Here is a 16,662-nt window from a genome sequence, read left to right as displayed (position 1 = left end):
TTATCTACAGCAAGAAAATCGTTGCAGAAGGAATACGACAATATCCATTTTGCGATTCCAAATTTATCACATGCATGTTGGCTAAAACACCACTGTGGCGCACGAATTAAAAATACAACATACTCATATCAGTTTCCGAACGATACCGAACTACATACATATTTAATATTTCAGGTGGTATATCGACAAGGACGTAGCGTTGCCAGGTAACCAAACCCATCAGAAGTTTCCGCCATTTTGTGGAAGGCAGAAAAGACCTTTTCGGAAATGACGATAAATAGGTAATAAAAAGTGTCACGAGCCCCCACCCACCATTCCACATATGCATAGGCAAAATAATAATTATTTCTATTTGTGTGTAACTGAAACATATTTGCTCATAGGTCAGAGATTCATTCTCACAGAACACAATGAGTTCTTACATTCACTTAAAACAGCTCCTCTGTCAGGTGCTGCGCTGATCTGGAACAAAAACTTCGCACGGGCCATCATCACCGACATGACATAAATACCAAGTGGAAATTATCCTGGGGATTTGGTCTACCTTGTCTGGCTTTCTGTATTTCGGCTTATGATTTAAAGATCTGATTCGTAAAGAGCATCCCTAATCTGGCCCATATAACAGTCTTCACAAAGGCAGGGTAATCAGCGACTCACGAGAAATGACTAGGATTGGCCTTCTGCCTTCTGTCATCAAAGAGGCACATTCGCTTGCAATATACTCAAGGAAGTTGATGAAGAAAGGGATTTAAGTTTTGAGTGAAAACATCAAATGGATATCCTTCGTAGCGAGAAGAGCTTTCATACCCCGAAAAACATTAATCGTAAATTGAAAAGACTTGCTGATCAGTCTTCTATTCCTTTTGATCAAGTATGGCTTTTAGAAAGGTTTGATGCCTACAGCAAAAGCGGAACAAAAGCGTTAGGCTGAAGACGCGGGTACTAGTTGATATAATGTAACATATCAGGAATATTGTGTTTAGCGGTACAAAAGTTATAAATAAATACATGGATGCATTGATAGATACTAAATAACTACAGAGATGAAGGTATTCTTCGTCTTATATTTTCCTTGTGCTATATTTATATTTCCTGATCTACTGTCAAAGCGTCAGAGACGTTCACTCGAATGAGCATGTGACTTTTTATGGAGATAACGCTATATTTTGAGCATTTTCCGATAACATTCCTTCCCATTTATCAAATACAGTCCTTAAGTAAAAGCTTTCAGTTAATTGGGTCCCTTAATGCTTTTTGCCAATTAGCGCCACGTTTATGAATATTTAAAACATTTTAAAAAAGGACAACCAGCGAGACTGGTCAAGCCGCCAACCATCCACGGGGATTGGGAAAACTCTTGCTTCAACCCAAAGCATGGGCAAATCTAGGAACTGGGAACGACATATATACTGAGGGGAAAAAAGATAAGGGATCATATGAAAACACAAGTGTTCCCGCCTTTATTTCCATTTTTTTCAAAGTTTTATGTCGCATAGTTGTGAAGAAACCTAGAAAAATAGGTCCTTTCATGTGATTCCTTATTTGTTCCCTCTGAATATATGTTACAGTAAATATGTCAAATCAGGAAATGTGTAAATTCCTTTGAATATTTAGGAAATTAAAGCATTTCCTGATTCTCTCAGTAAATGTACATATTCCTAAATGTTCCAGGTTATTTACAAATTTCCCGATTTGAGGGTCTGATATTTTTTTGCTTTGTAACATTTACATTTGTTGGTTTTGCACTTCTTAGCACTTTACGCACATTTGCACTTAGTGTATACTTGACCACCACAAATTGATCCTTGTTGCACAGCTTGACGCTGTCCAATTTCTTTGTCAGTTTGTATATCATCCATGGACAAAAGATTCTGAGTGCACAAGTCAGATTGAAGTCTGCAGTCCTCCAGGATACCACATCTCACAGCGACTACATACAAGTGAATCTCATTTCTATCCAACATCACACCCTTGATATTTCAGGGGTCCCCTTTCACAATGTCGAACATGTCATCAATGTGTGCAAACTAGCATGTTTGTTGGGGAGGATCGGAACACTTATGAACCGGCTTCTCTACACTCTATGACTGGCTTCAAATAATTAGCACATTCCCTACCAACAGGATTAACACTTTGTTATTTTAACCCAATTGTCCTCTTAACATTGCCATTGCTTCGTTTTGGCTTGTATGTTTTGTGACTGGCTTTAAATAATTAGTATTGTTGTCCTGTTTTTATAGCAAAATAATTATACAGGACAAAATCTGACCTTCAGATCAGGAAATGTGTAAATTTCCTGCAACATCTAGGAAATGTGTACACTTACTGAGTAAATCAGGAAATGTTTAAATGTCCTTAAATATTGCAGGAAATTTACACATTTCTTGATTTGATACATTTACTGTGACATATATTGTTAGAACAGGTGGCTTGTTCTACGGGAACTAAACGTATATGGTGGACATGATAAGTGATATCAGTGACTGGGTCATAATATCAGTATATCAGTCCTGGTAGTCATCATATCAGATACTGGTTTTGTCTAGTCCGAACCAACAATAATAAATATAAACAACAATAATAGAATTAATAAATATATGTTGAATATTGTGCGATGTGATATAAAATGATAAATCGATTTTCCTTTTCTTATCTGGACAGAATAACAATGCTGATCAAACACTGACACCACAGACTCCATGACGAAAACACCCATACATACATATTTTGGGGAGTTTAGTGCAAATAGAGAGACATGAGAATGTTTGCAGACTCGATTCGCCTTCGATTACAATCCATTTACTGATTGCTTGTAAACGATTTATGTTATCGATACTTTCGCACACATCCATTAAAAAATTATATAATCAGTCGGCACAACATTGATGTATTGGTCGTTTGACTAGATAGCAAAAGCGGTAAGTTCAAATTATTGTCAATTAATAATAAGAAAGTTATTGATTATATTTCGTTTATGAAGTTGGCGCAAATACATGTACACGCCTGTAAAGACAGCTTTCGTAGTGTTTGAAGAAAGTTTTTCCTCAGTCAAAGTGGCATGCTGTGGATGCTTTTTAAAAATAACAACAACACTTTGTCATATGTCTTGACTATTACTCGAGATAGCCTAAAACAATACTCAGTCCCTCAGTTATCAGAATACAATGTAGTGTATACTCACATGGAATTCCCGTATCGAGAGTCCAGACAGACAACTTGCTCATGCACTTTGTCGTAATTTCTTCAAACTGCTGTAGCAAAAAGAAAAAAACGTACGTGAAATCTAAAGCCAGACATAAATAGTATGTTTGTGAAATCTCAAACACAGTAAAAATAGTACGTGAGTGAAATCTGTTTTACGTAGTATGCGTAAAATCTCGAACCATGGTGTGAAAGAAAACGTTTGTGAAATCTAAAGTGTGTCAGTATGGTCTTACGCCGCCTTTAGTAATATCCCAGCAATATCACTATGGTGAAATCTAAAGCCTGACACAAGTAGTATGTTTTTGAAGTCTACATTTGACACGTTTAGTTAGTGTGTGAAATCTGAAACCTGGTATAAATAGTCCGTGTGTGAAAACTGAAACTTGTTATAAAATTACTAGTAAGTGTGTGAAATCTGAAACATGGTTTAAATAGTAAGTGTGTGAAATCTGAAAGCTTCTTTAAACAACACTTGCTTGAAATCTGAAACCTGGTTTAGGTAGTACGTGAGTCTCGAAGTAAAAGCTTGAGCATATGTTACTTATGCATCATTCTGCTTGTGTCGAAACCCAATTTGCACATCTTATACTTCCACTCATGATCGGTGTTTGTACTTTATCTAACGCCTAAACTAGATGACAGTCATGTCACCTAATATTGTGTCAGCACATTAAGCACAGGATGGAAAAATAGCACGCGGTTTTACCGTTCTAATGTGTTGTTTACAACAACGTATAATCAATCGACACGCGGTTTGCCCTGGTTGTGGACCGACTGGACGGCAACATTTATCACCAGCTCATCACGGCGAACAAAATACCTCTAAAGCCTAAATCACGTACACAAATATTTATTTTAAAATCGAAACTTTCCGTTAATGTTCCATAAAATCACTGGCTGTTTTCGAAGTGCGTTGATATCATAACTTGGTGAGTGAAATCACGAATTGCCACTTGATACGGCATTAGAACTCATTATAGGCTTCGCGGGAATATCCGAGTGTTTGCATTCAACTCGTGCCTTCGATAAGGACTGGAAATTAAACACGTTATGTAGGTTTTGATACTAATCTGGACATAAACGATTACCTTCAGATAATGTTATGTTAAGAGGAAATTGAATATTTTGGTTTATGAGAATCCCTGAAGTATCCGGTCATATATTGAAACTCGCTTGAAATTTATTTTTTGAAAGTAATAACAAAATTGATACTTTTAAACTAATAAGTCATGGAACGCTGCCATAAGTGTCCATCATCTTAGGATTCAGTCATAAACGAAAGATATTGGGGAAAGTGAGAGCTGTTTAAATTAAAGCTGGAGGAACCAATGAAAAAATTATATCAAGTTAAATTTGTTCAATCATCTGAAGGCCACTGCACAGAGTTATCCATGAACATTTCGTTCAACGTACTCATGTCATTATCCTGAGTATCAACACTGAGATACTTGTTTGCCAAGCAATATATCACAGCTCGAACAACTGAGCACATTTCAGTTGATTATGTAAATTGATGAGACAGATTTGGTAGATTAAGTTCTTGTGAAACGCACACCCTCACTAGATTTTTAGGTTAGTGTATATACTCACCACCAAAAGAAACGCGAATAGTGTGATATTGACAGTGTGTAAAACATGGCATTTTTCTACTTTCACAAGAGACAACGATAACTCGAAAGAAAGCACTTAGTGTGTTTATTCTCCATATGACAATAAAGTCAATAAATCAATATAGAAACCTCATAACACATGACTTTAGGTATTATCCTTAACAGGGAAACATTAATAACGGATGTGACTTGGCATCAGTAACAGCTGCACCTCTCCTCCCCATGCTGTTGACGAGACGTTTAATGAACCTCCTGGGAAGGTTGTAGGAAGCGTTTACCACACTCCGTTGCAGTTGTTGCAAGTTAACTGGACGATCTCTCTGATGGTGAATTTGTTGTCTTTCCATCTCATCCCAGATGTTTTCGATGAGATTCAAATCCGGACTCAAAACAGCCCAGTCCATGGTTTGGATGTTATTGTTGTGGAGGAATGTCTGTGTCAGTCTTCCCTGTGTGCGTTTCCGAATTATTTTGCTGAAAAACACAATGAAGCAAAAATGGACGAATTACTGGTCTCAGTACTTCTTCGATGCGGTAACGCCCCTACCCAATGTTCGTACCCAGCGTTTTGAAAGATTACACGTTGAACATGACGTTCCCAGTGTGACGTTCCGAGGGTGGTTAGCGACGGTGTTTGTCTGCTGATAACTCTCAAGTAGTCTGTAGATGGTGGACCGACGTGTTCCATATTGTCTGGTGACGTTGGATGCTCCAACCTGCCTACGTATTCCCTATTTCTCTCTGACGTTCGTTAGCACTTAAACGTGGCATGCTCATTGTTGCGTGAAAAAGGGAATACAGACGTTGAGCTGCATCCATTCCTTCTTTAGCATCGTAAGAGTAAGAACAACAGGCAAAGGATGCTGTTCTAAGAGTAAGAACAACAGGCAAAGGATGCTGTTCTAACTTCACCACCTGTCTCTGCACGGGCAAAATGATCACCACTAAGTTCACATTTTAGTGATGTGTGACATACCGCATGCTGCGTTTGTGATAAAAAGCTGGTTCTTGCCGTAGAAACTGGAATCAATTACATATCATAAAATCTATTGAACACAAAGAATTTACACCACAGTGGATATTGATGAATTTCGCGTTTCTTTTGGCAGTGAGTATATTATGTATGCTGACCTTCAGTTCCATCATAAACACAATTGATCTCTATTCATGAACTTCGCAGATTTTTGTTGTTTACCGCCTCGATGTTCCAGTTATATCAGGACACATTGTCAACAATTGAGTCTAGTTTCAGCGAGCAGACAAGGGAATGAAACTATGAGAATAGATCCACTAAAGCAAGGTACGAGGAAGCGCAGTCATGTTGGCCACGATATCGCCACATCATTCGGCTTTAAGCACCAGCAACCTGTTTCTTTTGTTGTGTGATTAGATTTCCTTAAAGCAGGATTGAATGTATTCGGATATCATAAACTTGTATTCAATAAACTCACAAGAAGTTACTGTACGTAGTATTCGCAGCAAGATGAGCACATGGTGCTCCATCTTCATCACCCTTTACAATCAACACTTCTTCCCGGAATCTATCAATGGTAAAACAGGGAAAGAGTACCCAACCAACACTTATTTTTAATCGGAACTTCAGTAACCCATTCGTGTCGTAAGAGGCGACGAACGGAATCGGGTGGTCAGGCTATTTAACTTAGATTAAGCTGGATTATTGCTAAGTGCGGTGTAAAACTAAACTCTCTCACTCACTACATCAAAGACAAAAATGTGGTTGTTATCAAAAAGGCATCTTTAATGTTATATCATTCTCAAAGTGTATTTCTCCAAGCTGATCATATGTACAATGATAGCGAAACCTCAGCGTTGCTGCAAGGCCAATATTTGTCTCGCATCCTTTATTATTCCATTTACATAGGCAGGAAATAATAACAGCAATCAATTTGTATAATCCAAAGCTTTCAGTTCCCAGGAACTCAATTACTCAAAGGAGGAGACACTGACTTATACCTCGAGTTTGTACCAGCTTCATCGGGTGACAGTTTGTACAAATATCACAGAATCAACGTGGCACTTATGAAGCGATTTTCAACCTAAATGAAATATGTCGAGAGTGTATAATATTATGAGTAATGTTTGGTTTCTCGGTGAGCGATCTTGTCGTGACGTCCAGTCTAGACAGTGGGCGTTGGCAGCTTCAATAAATACAGGCCTAAGATGGGGAATATCAAGTTCCATGATTCCCAGAAGCCTGCTAATCACCTAATCTTTGCATTCCAAGAACACTATAACATTAGTAGATAATAGGCGGACAATAAATGAATATCCAAATAACGCCGAGAGTGGGTCAATGGGCGTAACGGTGGAGGTTTCAGTGTGTAAGCTTGTGAGTTTTAATCTACTTTTAGCAATACAGTTTCAACGAAAATGCTCTTTTGTGTAACTCACGTATGCAGATTTAGGGATATAACTCCTGGTACGGCCAACAACATCTGAAATCATTTACGTCATATAATCGAGATTATTCTCTAGCGTTTTGTATACATCGAATGCACATTGGGTCTGCAGGATTGTGCCCTTTAGTCATGCTACGATCCGCTGCATAGTATCGTAATTCCGGTATGTGGTTGGTTATAGTACCTGTCTTTGCAGCCCATTCCATGTGCAAACCATGTGTTATATTGCAAGCCGTGGATAGTTTCCAGAGTAGACCACGTTTGTTGAAATCTTTATTGACACAAATCGAAAGAAGATGTTTTTACTAGTCAACATACATTTAACAATCTCAACTGATAATAAATGTCTAAAACGCACACTGACTGAATCTCCAAAGTGTCTATCAATCTCATAGTTTTGAAAGTCAAATCGTAATTCAGCCAAAATAGACGACGACAGAATATCAAGGTTTGTTGCGTATTTTGTATATATATAGTTCAAATGTCGTGAATTTACCCTCGTTGCAACGCGAAACACTTCATCAACATCGTCTATTACCATATCAAATATCACTTATGGTCAAATTTATCCGTAAAAGTTATCTTTGACAACACTATTCATATCAAATTATATTCACCACAAAAGTAATGCACACCTCTACCATTCGGGTACATTTACTTACTAATATAATACACTGGAGATATTTCTGATTCAATGACCCGTAAAGGTCCGAGTTAGAATAGACCTTCAGCAAACCATTTTTCCCATAAAACGTGACTATACTTGTCGTAAAACGCAACAAACGGGATCTGGTGGTCAGGTTCGCTGACTTTGTTGACACATGCCTTTGTTTCTCATTTGCACATATGGGTGATCATGCTGTTGATCACTGGGTTGTCTGGACGCGACTCGATTATTTACAGACCGCCACCATACAGCTGGAATATAGCTGAGTGCGGGTAAAACTAAACTCACCCACGTACTTTCATTCTATGCAAACGTCCCTTGCTAAGCTGAGCTGACATGATCTCCATTCTAAGTAAGCTTAGTCTCAGTACTTTTGTTACACTCCACTACTGAGTCTAACAAACCCTAGTAAGAGGTCGCGTGAGGTAACCTCTGAGCGACCTATGACCACCCAATCAAACGCGAGAAGGACAAACAGATTTAACCAATCATACAACGGCTACTGTTTAGGGTTTGGCGGGACTCAAACAACTCGATAGCCATTGACACTGATCCCCCATCAAACGCAAATCCGCATAAAACACCGGTATTTGACCTGCAGTATATGTGCTTAGGGCTTTCTGATGACATGGTTACCATTAGCTAACTTATCCTCAAGTTGACGTCCTGGACTATAGACAAAAACTATTTTCAGCGACTATTTACTCACAACTGACAGTATTGTAGCGTACTTCACGTGTATTACCTGGTAGTGATCATATGGAAAGTAGCATTCGGAATCGTTCGGGTACAAACCTTTCCGAGGTATAAGTAGTAAAGGTATGTGGGAATGTCTACCTTCACGATTTGGTAAGCTGGGTTCTGATTGGTCCATCTCAAAGGTTACCTGACGCGACCTCCTACTAGGTTTTGTTAGATTCAGTAGTGGAGTGCAACGAACAAGTACTGATACTATGGTTACTTAGACTGACATGATCTGGTATAAAGACAATATTGTTGCATGATGACCCTGTGAGTGAGTGAGATGCTTTTAGGCCACGTTTAGCAATATCCCAGCAACATCACGGCGGGGACACCGGAAATGGTTTCACACACTGAACCCATGTGGATAATCGAACCCGGGTCTTCACCATGACGAGCGAACGCCTTAACTACTAGACTGCTTCACCGATCCGATGACCCTCTGATTCGTTGTAGATGACTGGAAGAACTCAATACAATGAAACACAAACACGTATGTGTATGACAGAATATGTCAAGAAAAACGTTGTAAATGTAATCTAATCTTGCTCATATGGTGCATCTACATGGAACTGAATTTAATCCGTCAGTTGATAAAACAGCTCATTATACCTTCCAACGCACTTGGCTCGTTCTATTATATCCATTCCATGTAAGCGCATAATTATTGTGCTTTTTGGGTGTGATGGAGCAGAGCGTTTATCCCCATGAATCTATGTATAATAATTAATAAGCGTGCAAATGCATGTCGCAAAACAGCCTTTCGATGATACCTTCCTTTGCTCAAGTTACTTAATATTCGTACACGTTCATTTTCCATTCATTAATAATTAGTAATAAACATTTACCTCGTCCGAGATCGATTCCCCATGTGGGCATAATATGTGAAGCCCATTTCTGGTCTCCACTCATCGTGATATTGCTGGGATATTGCTAAAAGCGGCGTAAAACCAAACTCACCCATTCACAAAGATCAGAATAATCCAATCCAAACACACACATGAACACTTGAGTTTGGAATATAGGAACACACAAACGCGCATCCACAATAATACGCACATGCGTACACACCTTCACACAGACACATATAAAGTGTAAAGTTATTAATTAACACAAAGGTCAGATTATCAATAGTAAAATGAATCTGGACGAGGAAGCACTACTGCAGCATTCTAGGTAATATGCATATTACTTATGGATTCCTTATATCTCTGATATTCAGAACGTGGAAATACCTGTCCATACACATTACAATCCATTTGTGTCAGGAATTTACAATTCAATGTCACAATTACTTCTTCTCGTGACATCACGCAATAATAACACCTTTGTCAGAGAAAATCCTATTTGCACAATATTTGTCTCATGTATATCCGATTTACCTAATCAGGGAACAATGGCATCAAGCGACAGCCAGACATGTATTTGCATACTAAGAACCGATGGTAACCTTGCTCTAAAAGGTACACTTAGATTATAGGCGCTAGGACAGCGCCAGAGTACTAATGCTTTTACGAGTCAGTTAGGCTCTCATTTACTTTATATCAATAGAGAATACTTTCCTAAGGGAAGCACTGAAATATCAGCTTAGGTGAATTCAAGTGTCCATTAAGACGGTTCGCACAAGAAGTCAGTTTAGAATCCATGGTGTTTGGACTGGCTGAGCTTGAGTCGTGGTTTGTCTGAGGTTTGAAATACATTCTTTACAAATATCTAATAAACGTAAGTTCTGAATTTCATTTGGATTCATCTGTATCATATTTACAATAGTTGCTGGTAACAAAGATGCAGATCACATTGCTGTCCTGACAGCACGGTCTTGAAGAAAGTGAATTTGCTTTTACGGTCACTATAATCTTAATGTTGTTCTACCTCAATTACGTAGATGTTCATTCTGTTGATTACTGGATTGTCGGGCAATACAGACCGCCGTCATATAGTTGAAATAGTGTGGAGTAAAACGAAACTCAATAACCCACTATGAAGCAATACATTTCAAAATGACTTAGTATTGAACACGAATTCTTGTGCTGTTCAAAATTAATTTTTTGGAAACATTAATGTTTTGATTTGAGGTTATAATATGATTTATGAAGCATCAGTCGGTTCATTCATACATTATACTGAGAGGCAGAATTATGGTGCCATCAATGTTAGATAGTAACTCATGAAGATCAGACAGTGACGATCGGAAGTGTGCAATGATTTTCACACTGCTATAGCTTATGAACCTATATAGAGCACAGACTGTAAAACCGCTGGTTGAATTCTCTGATCAAAATATAGTGTCTGACAAGGGTAAACTTTATAATTATTCAAGTGAAGGCTTCCTTTTACGACCTATTCGTCAAGAAATTTCAAACGACCCAAAGGATTCGATCACTCTCATCCTAATACCACGACTACGGAAAGACCAAAGGTTTCCACTGGCGTCCATATTTTACATAATTCGTTTCGACACGTGTGACTTTGCTTTGATTGAAGGCTCTGATGGCTGATGGCGAGGAGCAGACGGGCACTGTCTCAACACATCACGACAATCAGATTTGGCCATCACATGGCGAGCGATGCTTCTGGTCCCTATGGCAATGACACTGGGATGTATTTCTCGAATGATCCTAGTCGCTGGGGGAGGACCTGCAAGCTTGATACCAGCTGATCATACGATAGAATGGCCACAAGAGGAATAAGAGCAGATATGTGGCCATTTTTACTTGCGAAATTGAGTCTGATGTTCATTTTGTCGAGGCTCTGACTCCAATCGCCAACTTCCACAATAAAAAAGTGACGGGTAATCTTGTTACTTCTACCGTAACGACATATCTTTACTAAACGCAGGAACAGCGCTCGAGCGTTTTCCAATAAATCTTTTCGAGGCTGCTCGTTTTAAAATGGGGATTGATTTTTCTCCAACGTGCTGCAAAGTAAACTTGTAATGCAAGACGGCTGGGGCGTATTTCAGACAACGACGTTTTATCGAATCTAATAGCGCAGTTGAGCCGCGATTAAAATTCAGAGTATAGGTAACAGCGAGAACATTTTACTGTACCTCGATCATAAAGTACACTTTTAATTTCCTTTGTATACCTTTTTCAATTTTCCTTGAAAAAAAACATATTTCTTCCAATTTTTCTTTACGCCAAATAATATATCGACATACACACAGACACACACGAGCTCGCGCTCGCGCTCACACACACAATCAGAGAGTGAGAGAGAGAAGAAAAAAAGTTGAAGAGAGTTCCAATGATTAATAAGCCAACAGAAGGAACATCTTGAAAGTTGCGTGGCAAGTTCTTTGACTCCTTGAGATTTCGGAATACCTTATCACGGTGACTATAACAAGTTATTACACTTGCTGTGATATAAGTTTGTACATCGCTGTGATATAAGTTTGGGTGTTTGTCAGCTTATTCCTGCAACTGCACGACTGCTCCAGCAGCTGGAATGAAAAGAATGTGGTCCATATGAGAAGCTTCCCACAAAGCCAGTGTTCGAAGACACGGCGAACCAAGTCACAAAGGACACCAGTGAGGCCACCTCATCTCCTTCATATTTAGATCTATATAGACTGAGAGTAACAAACACCTCTCCACAAGACTGCGTGACAAGAGGGCTGACTTCATCGTCATTCCCTTTACGTCGAGCAATTTTCTGCTGCTACAGCCTCAGGTGTTTACATTGCACATCTTCTGAGGTACACTCGAACTGGATCGTTTCAGGAAGATTTAAAAAGACATGAGACTCTTGCTCAAAAGTTGATTGATCAAGGATACAACTTCCAACGCCTCGGAGAAAGTTTTCAAACGTTTAAAAATACACTTGTAAAAGGCATTTGGACATGGTGGGCGAGCTGTCTAAGGCAGGGTAGTAATCCAGCAAGCTTGAGGTGTCGGGATCGAACCCACAGGGTGTAAAAACCTTGGAGTAAACTTTGTGTGCAGGCCCTGTCAGGGTTGTCATTGCCGCTAGTGTACAGTACACAACCCATTGCACTTAAAATAGCCCACAAACTCGCTGGTAAATGACCAGATTGTGGTCAAATGAATACTTGCAAATGACCAGTTTTGGGTACACGATACATTAACTTGGACAAAGTACTTTGGCTACGTGTCCCAGTCCACCCAGCTGTGAATCGGTACCTCGCAAGGACGGGAACGCCGTAACAACTTGGTACGCCTAGTGGCTGTAGGAGCTGGATCGAGGGAATAATGCCAACGGCTTGAGCATGTAGCAGTTGCGTTGATATAAGCACGATATGAATATACTATAATAGTATTTCCGAATGATGCCTTAGTGACAGAAACGATGTCCAGTGCAGTTCATTCTTTAGGTGGAAACAGTTTTCTCACATACATTTTATTCTGGATACTTCTTACCACTACCCAAAGCATTTGCGGGACTATACCACAGTTTTTCTGTTGCAGTTCAACACTGCATTCAACAGCTGTGTAATGGCGGTCTGTGGATAACCGAGTGTGGATCAGACAATCCACCGGTTGACCCCTTTTGCATTTATTTACGCATTCCTGGTATCATGCGTCAAAGGAAAAAAAACAACCATGGTTACTAAAGGTCAGGGCCCCTCTTTGAACTACGTGTAGTTAAAGCCTGTGTTAGTATACGTGAGATACGACCACATAATCGCTAAGATCGCTTTGCACAACGGTACACAGTTCTAACCCGGATTTTCATGGTTCCATAATAATGGTAATGAAAGAATCTTGGAGACACTGGCTAAAGCAGAATATATTGCTTTTCAGCGATTCAACGAGAGTAGATGCCCAGAAACGAGGGATAATCGTGTAACACAATTTGTGGCACCAAATAACCTCTAAGTCTGTGTTTTTGCATCCATATGGGTTATACAAAATAGATCCGCAAGGTGAAGACAATTACTAGTGAACGCTTGTTATCTTCCAAATGATTGCCCGAGATATTCATAACTGGCTTTGCAACTTAAAGTTCAGAAACGACAAAAAATGAAACCCTTCTGTAGCATCGGAAACGCTTTTTGAAACATTGCAGAACCTTAATACTGTTCAGTGCCTTTCTTACATGTAACGCAGGATTGTTTTTTGCATTGCTTGTTATTATTACAGGCATTTACACTCATGAACGGTCGATACAGACAGAATAATGTCACAAAATGTCAGATTTCCATGAAATATCGAAATAACATAATGTTAATAGTTTGCAAACATGCATGACCAATTCTTTTGCGATATCTAGATATCATGCAGGCATGTGTGTAATTATGATCAATTATGTTCTGAGATCAATTATTCATGGGTATTCGGAACATATTTAACAATTCTGCGCGCAGAAATATCATTAGCCATCCATAAATTAAGAACCACTTTCATAGGCGGAACAATGGAAAATGCATGAATTATTATTTCGGAGTGTCGTGTCATCTTGCCTGAATACCATTCTATAATAAATTAACACACACATGTCCGACTAAGTATTTCAAAAGTACCGATACAAGCTCTGCAAATTCCGAAATAAAGAACAACAGCTATTTGTGGGAACGTGATACGGGTGTGTGGATCTGATTTCACGCCGTTTTAAGCATAATTACAGTAACAGCATGGTTGAAGTAATGCAAGCATCAATTCTTTAGACACGGGGAGTGAATAACAAGATAATGCTTTTGGGGATGAGTGGCAACGAAATGTTAATGTTTCTTTGCATTTTCAAATATACTGGTTTGACAACGAGTGGCAATGAAGACCATTCATGTTTGTGTTTCTTGGCATTTTCAAATATATTGTTTTGGCAACGGGTGGTAACGAAGTTCATTTATATTACAGTATGTTGGCATTGCGTTTACAACAAGTGTTAACGTAGAATATTTATGCTACTATATATAGTCATTTGCAATGGTATTAAGTTTATGTTACTTTGTCTAGACATTTAATGACATAGCAATGGTACTGCTTTCACAACGTGAGGTAACCAAGAACATTTATGGTACTGTTTCTGGGCATTTGCAATTGTATTGCTTTATCAACGAGAGGTAACCAAGAACATTTATGGTACTGTTTCTGGGCATTTGCAATTGTATTGCTTTATCAACGAGAGGTAACCAAGAACATTTATGGTACTGTTTCTGGGCATTTGCAATTGTATTGCTTTATCAACGAGGGGTAACCAAGAACATTTATGGTGCTATTTCTGGGCATTATCAATGATACTGCAGTCACAACGAGAGGTAACCAAGAACATTTATGGTGCTATTTCTGGGCATTAGCAGTGGTACTGCTTTCACCACGAGAGGTAACCAAGAACATATATGTGACTGTTTCTGGGCAACGGTGTAGCTAAACCTTCACCCCCGGATGTTCATTCTTAGCATAAATTTCATCACATACAACTCGTAAAAATGTGTGCCAAAATTATCTGTTTTATATTGACTGTTTGTGAAATATAACAGCAAAATCCTTTCTTGTTAATGCACCGACACACACTCCAGTAATTCGAAAGTACGTCATAACTGTTGAACTGTGAAATCTTAAATATATAGTGCAGTCATGAAATTCCCGGGATGATGTTTGTTTCTTCCTGAGCTGTTGAGACTTAATATTCTGTAACAGTGTTTCAGCCATTGGGGAAATCTATAGCCTTACTGTCGCGTTTAAGTCCTAATGAAATTGCCATTCAACGCCACTGACCTACCGCAATAGCACAATGCTAAATTAAGGTCTTCAAGTTTAAGCGCCTTTGCTTAATTGAAAGTTTGTATTTTGCTACAGTCAGGACAAAGGATGTGACCTGTTGTAATAGAGGGAAAGGGCATGGTTTTAATCAGTTCACTGTCCAACGATGGAATTGTAAATAGCTTAATTCCCTTTTCTCATTGATAAGGCAAATGTATTTTGCTGTAGCTGAATTGGTGCTTTAAGGAACATCGTCAGATAGGAACTCCCATGACACATTTTGCTACCGAGATTATGTCTTGACATAGATATAATATCTTTTTAGGGTATTTTAAAACGACACAAATTTCAAGAGTGCAAACGATGTTGTTATCCTGTTCTTAAACATATGTACCTTTGCAAATACCGATCAGAATTGGTTTTCAGCAAACTATGCTTAACTTAAAAGACAACTAACCGCTGACTTGGTTTTTGCACGTCATCTTATCTGAAATGCAAGGATCGACCCTCAGGATGTCAGTGACTAGAAGGTCCAAATTGGATTATTTACAGACAGCTTTCATAGAGCTGGCATATTGCTGAGTGCAGCGTTAAAGAAGAAACAAGAAATATCTACCACATTGTGGTTATTAATAGAGCAAGAAAACCTCATTTAAGGGAATGAGAACGAGGACAAGGAACTACTGATCACGTCTTAGGTAAGTAAGAGGCTGAGATTAGCTTTACCTTGCATTTAGTACATCTGAAACGCTATTCCGGTAAACGATTGGGATTAGAATTACAAGGCAAAGTATTATGGACGTCAAATTCTTCTTTATTTTATACAGGGTACACAAATACGTTGAGACACATAATGTTTTACACTGTATACTATAAAGAACACCAATGTCTCTCGAGAACATACACAGTAGAACATTAGCATATACCGTGATACACAGGAGCTCCCTATTTAAAACGTCCAGTGTATGAAAGAGTGGAGTTGTAAGATCACAATATTTGTGATAACATCTACACTATCTGGTTTCCTCATGCAACTGATATTTCTTTGTACAGCTGACATCATGTTCCGCTTTTCAACTCACTGTAGGTAACATAGATCGTACAGAACGCACAAAGAAAGAGAACAAAGGCAGTGCTATCATTTACTATTCATTACAGCCTAGGGCACAAGACGCCTCAATAAACAATTGTCTATCACAGCAAATATCTCTGTTTAGCTTCAAATCAAATGAAATCGTGCATAATGCTTGCGATCTGAATAAAACGAACAAACTTCATGAAAACGTTAATAACGAATTGCAGGAATTCATTGCTGATAAAAACACTTGAGTCAACATTTATAAAGTTGAAATTCTGGA

At 38.7% G+C, this 16,662-nt stretch overlaps 1 protein-coding gene across 2 annotated transcripts in view; it reads right to left on the bottom strand.

Moving 5' to 3' along the window:
- Positions 1-16,662, bottom strand: part of LOC137268196 (neuropeptide Y receptor type 5-like) — a 128,273-nt gene that overhangs the window by 73,822 nt on the left and 37,789 nt on the right. Inside the window, exon 2 of one of the 2 annotated variants that reach the window (XM_067802729.1) lies at positions 3,182-3,251. The gene's annotated coding sequence lies outside the window, so the exon portion shown is untranslated. The remainder of the gene's footprint in view (positions 1-3,181; positions 3,252-16,662) is intronic. The other variant, XM_067802730.1, reaches the window with a different exon arrangement.

The sequence above is a fragment of the Haliotis asinina genome, chromosome 16, assembly GCF_037392515.1.
Source record: "Haliotis asinina isolate JCU_RB_2024 chromosome 16, JCU_Hal_asi_v2, whole genome shotgun sequence".
NCBI classification, from domain to species: domain Eukaryota; kingdom Metazoa; phylum Mollusca; class Gastropoda; order Lepetellida; family Haliotidae; genus Haliotis; species Haliotis asinina.
This window is presented reverse-complemented; position numbering and strand designations above follow the sequence as displayed.